Source organism: Vanessa atalanta, chromosome 5, assembly GCF_905147765.1.
Source record: "Vanessa atalanta chromosome 5, ilVanAtal1.2, whole genome shotgun sequence".
NCBI classification, from domain to species: domain Eukaryota; kingdom Metazoa; phylum Arthropoda; class Insecta; order Lepidoptera; family Nymphalidae; genus Vanessa; species Vanessa atalanta.
In genome coordinates, this window is record NC_061875.1 from 5864491 (window position 1) to 5877672 (window position 13182).

A 13182-nucleotide genomic window follows, 5' to 3' on the forward strand; every position below is an offset into this window, starting at 1 on the left:
TAACGTAGTTTTCTTAGCAGTGTTTTTTTTAATTGGATCGTTCGTTCCGGAGATTATCCCCTTCAAACAAACAATTTTTACCTCATTATAATGTATTAAATATAAGATGTAAATAAAATAGGAATTATTAAATGTCAAATTCATAATTATTTATTAAAAAAATACTATACTTAAATAAAAGACGTAAATAAAAATACAAAAAAGCCTCAAAGCTATTATTATTACGGTCATTGCATGGAGTTATACTTTTTTATCAAGCTAATATGTTTGCTTAAGAAGCTGCCTGATTTTTTGTGTTTTATTCAGCACGATTAATAATAATTTAACAGTGAAATTCTAATCATGCCTCGGACCAAAGTACAACTTTATCCACAAGCATTCGCCAATTCCTTCGTACTTATATTTAATTATACCTATTGCACTTCAATGCTGTGAATTTTCGGTCAAAGGGATGGATGTCGACTAAAGTTAATGCGTAAGGGATTGTGGCTTCCCGCAACAAAGACCTGCCTTATATTAAAGACTTGATGTTCTATCAGGTGTCTTGATATTATTACATACAAGGTTTTTGTACCTTTACACACTATACGACATATAACAGTACATGAAGAGACTACCGAATGACGTTGTGAATTTCTTTGACATGAGAACAATTTTAATATATTCTAATCAAAAACCCGACAGGATATATTCAAATATTTATGTCGTTTATAAGAGTTGACAACTAGACAAAACTGTAACAAATAATATAATGTTCGGTGGTAGGGCTTTGTGCTAGCCCGTCTTGGTAGGAGCTTACCAATAATCCTATATTCTACCGACAAGCAGCAATACTGAGTATTGTTGTGTTCCGGTGAGTGAGCAAGTGTAACCATAGGCACAATGGACATAATATCTACGTTCCCAATGTTGATGACGTATTGGCGACGTAAAAAATATAGTTAAAATTTCTAACGATGGCAATATCTATGTGCAATGGTAACTTACCATTAGATGGCCGATTTGCCCTATACATACCAATGACGTAAAATATATATAAATATTTTTTTACTTAAGAAACAGATTCGAAAAATTCAACTGAAAGGAACCATATACGAATATAGGTTTCAGCATTAAATGTAAATTGATGCTAATACATCATATAATCAAAATAATAAAGAACCATTTCCTATCCACCAAACACATACGGTAAAATTAAATAAACATGTTTTAAATTAGTTACATCTATTTGCTTGTAAACTGTCTTATCTCCGGTATAAAAGGCAAAGTGCGCAGGCGCAAATTGCACTCGGGCGATGACGCGGGACGTGAGTAGTTTTCATTAAAACGTTGGCCTTTCTTCCATTTAACCATGTGCTTTTTCCATTAACTTAAAAATAATTATTAGTTTATATATATTTATTCCAAGAGTATAAGTAAATTTAACTGAATTGCTTAAATGATTTTTAAGTAAGTTAATTTTGTTACAGTGAGCCAGGGTGCCCGCGGCACACGTGGTCTGTTGAAGGGAGTAAGTTAATTATTGTTATTATTTAGGCTTTTTTTTTCATAGAATTAAATTTTGTTAGTTACATATTAGAAACAGTTACATATGCTGATGTTTTTATACAATCTTAATTAGTCAATAACCTCAAAATGTGTTACTGGTTACTACTGACTTATGAAAATGTATTTTTTTTTATCAGGCAGATGCAGCCTGCTCCCGGCAGCAGACCGGCGCCCGGTGCGGCGGCCGCCGGCGTTAAGCGACGCCGCCCGGCCGCGCGGCTGGCCCGCGCTGCTGTCGCCGACTCGCCACCATACGCGAGCCGCGCTCAGAACACGCGCTTAGTTTAGTTGTGAGTACCACTTTTATTATAATTCATATTAGTGTCATAAGTCGTGTAAATTGGTTTTATCTCACAGTGGGGAAGCAAAAATCTAAAACCACGTGGTACGCTTTCACGGTCGATGGCCACGTGTCCTCTTATAGGTTTGTTAGATTCGTTCCTAATATTTTATTTACAAGTGATTAATGTTCATCTTTTTCATTTGATGTTGTGCTATAGTTTGGTTGGAGATTTTATGGAAACCATAGAAATATGTCCGAAAATGGTTCTAGTTTCAGGCATTTGCTTTTATGCAATCATAAAGAATACAGATGTTATAATTATTTTCCTCTTGTTTCAGCCGTTAGTATGATTCTAGTACACGCTGACGTAGACTGCCGATCACGCGGCCAGCCACGTTTGAAGTCAAACAGCCGCGGGCAGTTTACGTACAGTATTCACTTAACCATTACTGTAAGTATTTTTTATCTTTCATAATTTAAACTATTTGCTAATGTATTTTTTAATTTGACCATATTTAATTATAACAATATTACATCTCCATGCCTTATGCATGCACATGCATGCCTGTTTTGTCACTAGTGATTTAGATCTTTCAGAGATACTTCAGTGTATGAAAACATATGTATCTTTGGTTATAAAGTGTGCTATATTGTTTATAATTGCTTAAATTTTCTTAAAACTCCTTTTGCGGCTAGTATTGACATAGTATTGGTTTGTTCCAGATATTATAATATTAAGAAAAAATGGACTATGTAACTTACTAGCATTGTAGCAAGTAACATATTGAAGACATATCCGTCAGACGAGAGCCACGAACCGCGGGCTGTCACTAGGCTATATTCTTTGTTAAACTCGTTTGCTAATGTTTGTAAACCAGATGGAGACGTTAACTTTTTTTACTTTTCCGTTACTAAATTTAGAATAGTTTGTTTAAGCGTTTTAGCTATTCTTGTGGGAGTTAAGACATAAGTTAGCTTTGCGATAATAAAATAAGATTCTACTTTTGACAAGTTGTATTAATTTAAGCTACAGTTTTTTGTTTTTGTGTAAACTATTTCTAACAGTCAGTTAAGTCCAGGTTAAACGAGCGAAACCGATAGTTAAGTTATGATTAGTGTTTTTGTTACAAGTGCAACCTAGGTGTAAGTTAAGTTTAAGTGCGTGCCTTTCGTAGAGTAGGACTTGTTTTATTTCACATTTGTTTTGTAATCTTAAGCAAATTTTTTATATTATCTTTTGGCCAACGACTTTATTATATGTTTTTTTTTCATATATTGACTTTTATTTGTCTCACGATTTCTTTTTTTGCTTCAGATTTTTTATATTATCCCTATAAATTTGTGTACATTATATTTAACGTATCAAAGTATTTGATTTATTTTCAAGAAAGACGAACAATATGCATAAATTCGTCTTATTAGTATATTGTTATTTTATTGAATAATTAACTACTAAAATCCACGTCATAAGTACTAAATATACCACTAACCTCTTTTTCAACTAGATCATTATTCACTATTCTGTCTTGCTTTAAAAATATATTTTCAGTAACACAATAAATTCGAGAAAGTTTACCAGTAAAAACCATAATAAAATTTTCTACTTCTTAATACTCAATTAATTAATTATGTGGATTTATCATTTAAAATAATTTTTTTTTCACACCAGATCAATTTATATTTGGGTTATTCATGTACGAAAATCAATGTATTTAAAAAAATCTACATGCATTTTACATAGTCAAAGCAAGTTATTTAAGTTATTTTACGATACCGCCAATAGCAATGAACCAGCTCCCCTAAACATACAAAAATATATTAAGTTGTCTTCAATGCGTGCTATATACCATTGGTATAGCGAGCGATATTTTTATCTTATTCACAGTATGTCTTTATCGTGTGACATAATAAGGTTCATTATTAAAGTATGGACCTTATTATTAATAATTGTAATAATTGAATATTTTTACATTTATTTAAATAAATAGTATCTTTTTTTCTTAATTAATCTAAGCCTTATACATATTGCTGCGATGACGTTAATACGTAAGTAGGTACCATATTTTTTACACGAAATAAATCGATGGTAGGTAGTAATATTGCCGTTGAGCGCCGCTCACCGTCGCTTTGATCCCAAAATATTGTCTTGCTCACTGAGCGGTACACATTACACGATATTATATTATATCCTATGAAAAACAACTCGTATATTACAATTATTTTTTTCCTAATTCTGTTGCTCTGTGTTTCTTTTTGATGTTGTTTGAGTGAATATTAAATAATTTAAATTAATTTACTCACCTGTGTAGGTTTACACATTAATTTTAATAAAAATAACATTCATTTTAATCTTACTATTGAGGGTATACGTTTTCTGTAGGCTATGAATAAACGAGTATGTATATTCATCTACTCTTGCATATATGTATTCTAAGCTACCTATCATAATTTGATAAATGAGGTATCGTTAGGAGCATCTTGATTGTTCGCTGGTCATAGGCTATGTGATGTCACAACAAATTTAATATGGAACTTTACAGAAGACATAAGGTACCGTATTAATAAAATGAAACAGCACGCCTTGGGTATCAAATGAAAAGGATAATCAGGACATTTATATTATATACTAGCGACATGCCATGGCTTCGCACGGGTATAATTTATTAATAAAAAAAAATGAAATTATATGAATATACTTTATATTTAGTTCCGGATTTTATCCCCTCCATACAAAAAAACAAATATTAGCTCTTTGTTTTTTTTTATCTATATATGTAGTGGGTCGGTTTCATAATACATTTTTAATTACATAATTTATGTCTTGGTTAAACGTTGTCGAAAAAAATCGACAAACATCAAATGAGGTGTCAAAATCAAAACTTGAAAAAAATTATCTCATAAATTTATAAGAGTTATCGGTTTTTGTAATTGTTATAAAAATTAAAAATATAGATAACTTATTAGTTAATAAATAGGACCATAGTACGGACCATACAATTCCAAAATATTACATATAAAAAAATATAGATACTCTATGGATAATCAAAAAAAAGAAACTATGTGAGAAACGACATAGTGTAAAAGAGGCCCTTTTTACTAACTCCTAAACACCCTCACTGTCCCTCGCAGATATTTAAATTAGGATCATCTGTTACTTTGTGCTTTTTGCCGCGCCATCTTGTCCCCGTCCCGTCCCTACGAAAACGTTTCGTAAAATATTACTTCGGAAGTGTTTGTTTAACCTTTCTAAAACTTAGTGTCCTATTGGCATTTCGAAATGAGTATACTTTGAACCATACCGTATAAGTACGGGTAAACTGGTAAATATAATTACATAAAGACGAAATGGGTAAACGGTATATAATAAAAATTTGGTCCTTATTTATACAAAAATTGAAGAATTAGAAAGTTTTTTTTTTTTTAATAAAAACTACACCTATTTCTACTCGCGTTTATTCCGAACATATTCCTTTTGTAGTACATATAAATTTAAATCCACACCTTTGTTTTTTAATCTCTTGAATACAATGTATAATCACTAATGTGTTTATCAATTATATCTAATCCAATATCTCAAAGTGAACGCGTTCAGAATAAGACATTAACATAGAGACAAGTTGGGACAGGTACAAATGCCTCAAAGCCGCCGACCATAAATTGAAATGAGACGGCGAATTAAAAAATAAATCAAAAGAGGATTTTCACAACGCGTCGCCGACGGGGAAATTGGAAAAAGAAGCGCGACTTGCAGCCTCCAGGACATCTCCGTTACCTTCAACGTCACGATTTTATTTAGTCCTTCAATATATACGATATATTTTTAACTTTACTCTATATAAGTATACATACGACAATAATTGAGTTTCATTACCTATGTTTGGTGAATGTACAAAATAATAAATAAGTACTGGTTCGTTACAATTTTTTTATATATAAAAAAAAAAAAACAATTTTCATTTATTTTCATCAACAATTTTCTTGACTAAACTACTTATATATTAATTTATCCCATGTCACATTCAGCATCAAGGTGATGCTGTCATCATATAATATATAAGAGTTAATATGTAAACACTTCCCATTAAAACTTTTAGAATTCTCCCACTTGGAATTTATTCTATAAATGATTACACCTAAATATAAATTATATGCACTCCAAAATTTTGCTCTCGTTCTCGGTATTTGGGTATAAACAGACTGTCTTATCCTATTAGTTATTAAACAATTTAACAGACCGTTAAAAAATCTTTTCTAATTTCATTACCAGATTTTCTTATATAAATAATATAAGATAATATAAGAAAATCTGGTAATGAAATTAAAGCTATTGCTCCCAAACTCGGCTAGGCACTCATCCTATGTAACATTAACTATTTCTTTTTTCCTTTTATTTATAGATCTATGTAAACTTACAGCTCACAGCCTCACTATATAGCTGCTTACAGCCTCACTATTCTACTTCATCACTTTGTGGACTGATCCAAGTTTTTGCGACGCTTTACTAGCTATAGTAGCTTTCGCCATAAACAAAAACGATTTTTTTTTATATTATAGTTTTTTTTCTTAAGTTTGTATAGTTAATTACTGTTTATTTTTATATAACACAGCAACAATATATTATCTTAAAATTAAGCATATTATATAATCTATACGTAAGGTTTGAAAAATATTACACGCCTACTTACGATTTACGTTTTTTTTTAAACATTTAAATAATAGAAGCGGATTCAACATGAAGTAACCCAAGTAAAGCCAAGACAAAGACAATCATTTAAATGTGAGTAAGATAATAGAAGATATTTTTTTCGGGAAAATATAGCTACCTTGGTAGAATGGAAACACGTAAACAACAGGATAATAAGAATGTTCCGTACATATTAAAGGTAAAGCGTACAGACTGTAATACAAACCTCATTTAAATATACATGATGAAATTGAAAGAACTGCAAAGGTGATGGGGACCTTTATTGCGTTCACGAAACATGATTAATTTTTTTTTTGAATTTACTCTTGTCGTCATAGATAAAAAAACATTTGAGTATAAATAGCAATACTTTTATTAAGATTATTTATTGTGTTATTTGGATTAATGGAGCTGAGTTTAATGTAAATTATTGTAGATTAGTATTGAGTAATTATTCATATAATATTAATAAACTACTAATGTAGAAATAAATTAATTAATGAAAAAAAAATCCTATAAGCTTAAGGCTACATATGCACGATTTGGGAAAGGTATACGTATAGGTATAGGTATTTGTACATTAACTAAGGTACATTTAATTATTAATCAGTGTGTTATTAAGTAGTACCTATGTTTACCTATTGCTATAATAAAGGTAGATTATACTGCTATTATGTAACCTTCTTAAATAGTATAAAACAAAGTTACTGTTTTCCTCAGTCTGTATCGCCTCTTACTACCTCTAAACCACTTAACGGATTTTAATACGGTTTTTAATGTCACCAAGAGAGATATACGAGAAGGGTATGCTTATGTATAATTATTTTCTAAATACTTTGTGCAAAACGGCTGAATTTGTACACTTGAACGCTTGAAATATATCAAAATAATTTCCTAGAAAATATTAGCTCTTAAAAAGGCCTATAGAAAATTACACAAAGGCATGTTTCTATCTTTTAAAGTTCTACCTTTTAATTGCTATTTTTGTCTGTTACAATTATACGAAACCCTTTTTTTCCAAATCCTCATTCACATTAGAATGCTAGTTACTTTGGTCATTGCTATAAATAAAAATGTCTTTTACAATACACCATACAAATAAATGCTTCAGAATATCTTAATACAGCATCATCATTCACTAATTAGTCGGATAATTAATTAACAGCCTGTAAATTTCCCATTGCTGGGCTAAGGCCTCTTCTCACTTTGAGGAGAATGTTTTGGAGCACCACGCTGCTCCAATGCAGGTTGGTGGAATACACATGTGGCAAAATTTCGTTGAAATTAGACACATGCAGGTTTCCTCACGATGTCTTCCTTCACCGCCAAATACGAGATGAATTATAAACACAAATTAAGCACATGAAAATTCAGTGGTGCATGCCTCGGTTTGAACCCAAAATCATCGGTTAAGATGCACGCTTTCTAACTATTGGGCCATCTCAGCTCTCGGTCGGATAATTAATTAGCTGTAATATCTTGATGTTGGCCGTTAAAGTTTTCCAAATCGAATCTATAACCCATGGACTAATTTGGATTTAATTTTCCAAATAATTTACTCAAACTATTTTTAATATTCTTACTTATTACTTATATAAACTAATAAATAAATAAATTATATGAAATAATTATAGCTAAAATTTTCTTATTAACCGATTTTCTCATCTTATTTATTTAAAATCATGCGAAACCGTTGGTCGTTAATAATAATTAATTTATGTTACAGCTACAATCACAGAGGTTTCACTGTTACTTTTTTCTGAGAAACTGACTCTAAACTCTAAACTATTAACTGACTTTGGTCAGTTAATATTTCATTAACATACCTTAATAACAATTAAAGTTAAAACCATTATTTAACCTTTTAATGATTGATCTGACAGGTTTAATGGCATATACTTACGTATTATATCATTATAATTAAATCTAAATAACTGGTAAGTTTTGTCTTTACGTAAAAAGTAGCAATTAAAAAAATATATTTTCATATAAAATTACTAAAAATAACAAAACTCTATGAATTTAAATAAAATTAAGTTACTAATAATTATATTAAAAAAAAAGTGCTATTATAATCCCAGGATTAATCGAAAGGGTGTATCTACGATACTCTACACATTATAACTTATTTCTAAGTTATAATATTCATCTCAAACTCAAATTCCTTTATTCAATATAGAAGTATTACACTTTCTTATTGATGGTCAAATTAAACACTACCACCGGTTCGGAAAAAGAAAACACCCTGACCTGAGAAGAACCGGCGAAAGATACTCAGCGGGAATTTTTTTTTACGTCAAATTAATTATATACATAATTGTATATGAGTAGAAACAGCCAGGAGGCGATCGTTTCATTCCCAAGGTGTGCTATCAAACATAAACTCACTAATTGTATAGTAACCTTTCGCACACAAGCGTTCCTTAACAATTTTTTTAAATTTCTCAACAGAAGCATTTTGAACGCTTTCTGGGATCCTGTTGTAGAAGCGTATACATTGCCCCACAAAAGAGTTACTGACTCTATGCGGTCGAGTAACAGGAGTAACAAGATTGTGTTTGTTCCTTGTACCAACGTTATGAGAATCACATTTTCTCATAAAAACATTAATATTTTTCCGTACATATAAAACATTACAGAATATATATTGAGAAGCAACAGTCAATATCTTAATTTCTTTAAATGTATACCTCAAAGATTCTATTATTCTTCATCTATTAAATTAAGAATTTAATAATATCAATTAAAAGCTTTAAGTTAATACAATCTATTTCGATAAACGCTTCTGATTTCGACAATAAAGGGAGCATTAAAAAGTGATATTATTATAATATATATAATATATTAAATGAGTCAGTAGGTGAGGTATCCAATACTATGTAGTACTTATTTGTTGTTTGGTTTACTAACATGTAAAAATATAATTATTAGGTATATATACATATATAGAAAGCGTTTTCTCTAAAAATGTTGTCAATTTCTTTGATAAACTTTAATTTAACGCTTAAGATGTGTAAGTGAGGATTCACAGAAACGATACCTACAATTAAATAATTTTTAACGAGATTTTTGTTTGTTCACAATCTGGTTCTGGCCTAATTTAAATTAATTGCTTTAGTCTTAACCAGTTTATATAATATAACGTCACATATTATGTTATGTTTAATATTTTTCTAAAAATCTCAAGAGAATGTAGTTGTTAAGAAAAACGAAATAATCTCTTTTTTACGAAATATTTCTTCGTTCATAAAATTGTTACAAAAATAAAAAAAATGTTATAGGTTTATTTAACTCAATTACAAATTTTAATAAAACAGATATCGAAATAAAAAGAATCAGACAAAGAAAATTAAAGCAAGTAAATATATACGTAGAATTTCATCGAAAACTCCATTTCTTTAAATACAATTGGAATGAAAAACAAAATAAAAGCCTCTCGACATGGTTTCCAAGCACCTCCCCGTCCCTCCCCGCCACGCCCAACGTAGGCCACGCCCAGCTTGGAGGTTTTTATCTCGGACTTATTACTTTGAACAGCCCGGTTAGTTTCAGATTCACAAAGTGACTTGCTCTTTGAGATCACCATTTCGTACTTTGCCTTATTAAATATTTTCATTTCTACTAAGAATCTTTGATGAAACATTTAATAAATTCTTCTTTTTTACTTTATATTTACAATTATTTATATTCTAGCAACATTCCGTAGCAATAACATACCGCGAATAATAAATAACATATTTCTTAACTAAAATATTATGGAGGGAATGACCCCATCTTGTGCTTATTAATGTTGCCATTACAATTAACTAAACAAATGTACAATTTTGCAACATTATTAGCCTCATTAATCAAACTCGTAGATCTTACAAAGTCAGTGCAAAAATCTCCATTCAATATTACATTACAAAAATTTATTATATATTTATTTAAAAATCTACTATCCTTTCGTAAATTAATATTTACATCAGAGAATAGAATGCGTGACCAAAGAGTGCAGATTTGAAAACGGGAACACTTAATAAAGTACCTATTTACTACATTTAATTAATTTATGGTATGAAAAAAATAATAGTAAGCAAGCATGTTTTATATTTCAGAATATATTAGAGAACTACGAGTTTTAAATACGAACATCTTACTTAACAAGGCATAATTTGCTAAATGTGTGTTAATTTAATTAAGAAAATAAACTTTTAATCTCATTATACACAGCTAATGTAAAATATAAAAAAAAAAAATCTAAATGTTTAAGTGTGTCTATGTTGTTCTCATCATAATAAACCGTTGCATTAATTAAAGAAGCACTTAACATAAAACGATCTATTTTGCAATACAAGATCAATATTTTCAAAGATGTATTTAAACTAGCAACGAAATGATTATAAACTGTATATATATTTAATAAAACATACTACTAAATACATAAATAAAAATAATTCGATATATGCACAGCTCCCGAGAAATGGTACAAAATTATTAAAAAAGGGCAGAAAATGAGTAAAATTGTACCTAAGCTATATTGGTTGGAAATTGATCCCAAAGCGATCTCAGCGCGTAGAACTATCGACACATTAAACCATCCCTGAAGAATTCTACCCTCGATTTCGTTTCATCCTCAAAGTAAGAGATATCAAAAAATACATCCGGCCGGCCTTTTGGCGCTTTATTAAGAATAAATTTAGGGCCGCTGAAGATAAGCGAATTACAAACTTGTAGCGTTTTTATTATCATATTTTATTTATTTATTTAAGTAGGTATTATTTATCTAAGTATCTTAAGTTCGTCAACATTATTTTGTGTTGTGTGAGTATATGGATGTGGTCGATGTATATTTTACCTTACTTACAATTCACATGATCTTAGATTACATAAAATTGACTGCCGTTGTCAATTTTAAATACTTCTATTCTTCTATTATTTTTATGTGTCTTTGTACTACAATAATTTCAGTCCACAATAATCCCCACAAACTATGCCAGAACTAATAAATAATAATGATCGTCGGCAAAACAAACAAATATTCGATGATTACCCAGTGTGAGTTAAATCTACAAACAACACTTAGCGAGTTAATTTTTTTTTATTATTATTATAATTAAAATCAATTAAAAACCGAAGAATAAACTTTAATTAACATTAAAGCTTATTATTTATAACTATATTAACTTAACTTAGTTAAGAATTTATTTTATGACATATGTAGCGGACGAGCAAATGGGCCACCTGATGGTAACTGGTCGCAACCTCCCATAAACAATGACGCTGTTAGAAATTTAAACCATTCCAACCTTGAGAACTGAGATGTTATAACCCTTGTACCTATAGTTACACTGGCTCACTCACCCTTCGAACCGGAACACAAAAATACTGGGAATACATAAATACTACTACCCTAGCGCAAATCCCTACCACCAAGCAAACAAATTTTCTTCATATTTATTTTTTTAATAAACGTAAGAACTTTGTTCAATTATAAAAACAAACTTCATTCAGCAAGACAATCGCTACCTGTCATGACCTATACCGCAGCAATAGTGCGCGGCGCCTATCTTCAGGCTAATGCATTTATGCAAGAGGCGCGTCGATCGATGGCGGCCGTAATTTTGCCAAATATTGCGAGATCTGTTTTATTTTTATACCGAGATCCTTTGTTCTACGAGCTTCAAACGAATTTGATGGTGCTTTGAACTATACAGAGTTAAAGAAACAGTTGGGGTATTATTGATCTTTACTGACATCGGCAATAAAAAATCATTTAATATATATTTTGAGTTTTAATATAGTTTTATCGTGATTTATTCCTGCTGGTATAAAATTTAACAAATATATTATTCTCCTTTGTTTTGGCTGGGTAGGTGATTGGAAAAATAAGTAATGGTAGCTACCACAATATTGTGATTTTTAAGTGGTCGTTAAAATAGATTTACATTATTAAATACATTAGTATAACATATTTAAATACATTTCAAAGAAAATAATCAGCCCATTAACGTCCCACGCTGGAAAAACGGTTCGTTTCTATTGAAGAGCTACAGCGCCAAGGAACTTCATGTAATACACGTAAATATATTTAGGATGTTTTCCTTTACTACCGATGGATTATCAGCAAAAACGAAGCACATGGAAATCTCTACGTTGCTTTCCCGGACCTGTATTTTTCGATTATAGGCGGCCTTAGCGGTACAATTATAAAAACAAAAAAATGTATTAAAAAAATATAACATTTTTATTACCATTTTTCTCTCAATAAATGAAAATAGACATATTTTTATTCAAAGAAAGTTTTACTTTTGAATTATTAAGCGTTACCACTATTTTAAAATGACACATTATCCACCGAACCAATCGTCAAAATGTACTGTAATGTCTTTTTAAAAAGATCTAAAATTTATATTTTTGAAATCACATGTTTACTTACCCGTCACTCTATATAATATATACACTATTCGTCAGTACAGAATATAGGCTTAACCAAGATTATTTTGATTACAAAGTGTTATTTTCTTAATACTCTGTTTAAAGATTCAAAAATTTTATTAATAATTCGTAATAATTTGACAAAGGAAGAAACAAATCCCTATGGTATACAAAAAAGATAATTTTAATAGAAATAAGAAGTATATTTTTGGCCTTATTGCTTTAAGCGATCTATTTTATTAAAAAAAAC

The 13182-nt window shown here is 30.0% G+C and overlaps 1 long non-coding RNA gene across 1 annotated transcript; it reads left to right on the forward strand.

The window, feature by feature from the left end:
• The first annotated feature begins 1207 nt into the window (after positions 1–1207).
• On the forward strand, positions 1208–3099 carry LOC125064174. The gene is made up of 5 exons (XR_007119576.1): positions 1208–1307; positions 1470–1510; positions 1686–1838; positions 2170–2282; positions 2555–3099. It is a non-coding gene; the product is annotated as an uncharacterized LOC125064174 (long non-coding RNA).
• The last annotated feature ends 10083 nt before the right edge of the window (positions 3100–13182 follow it).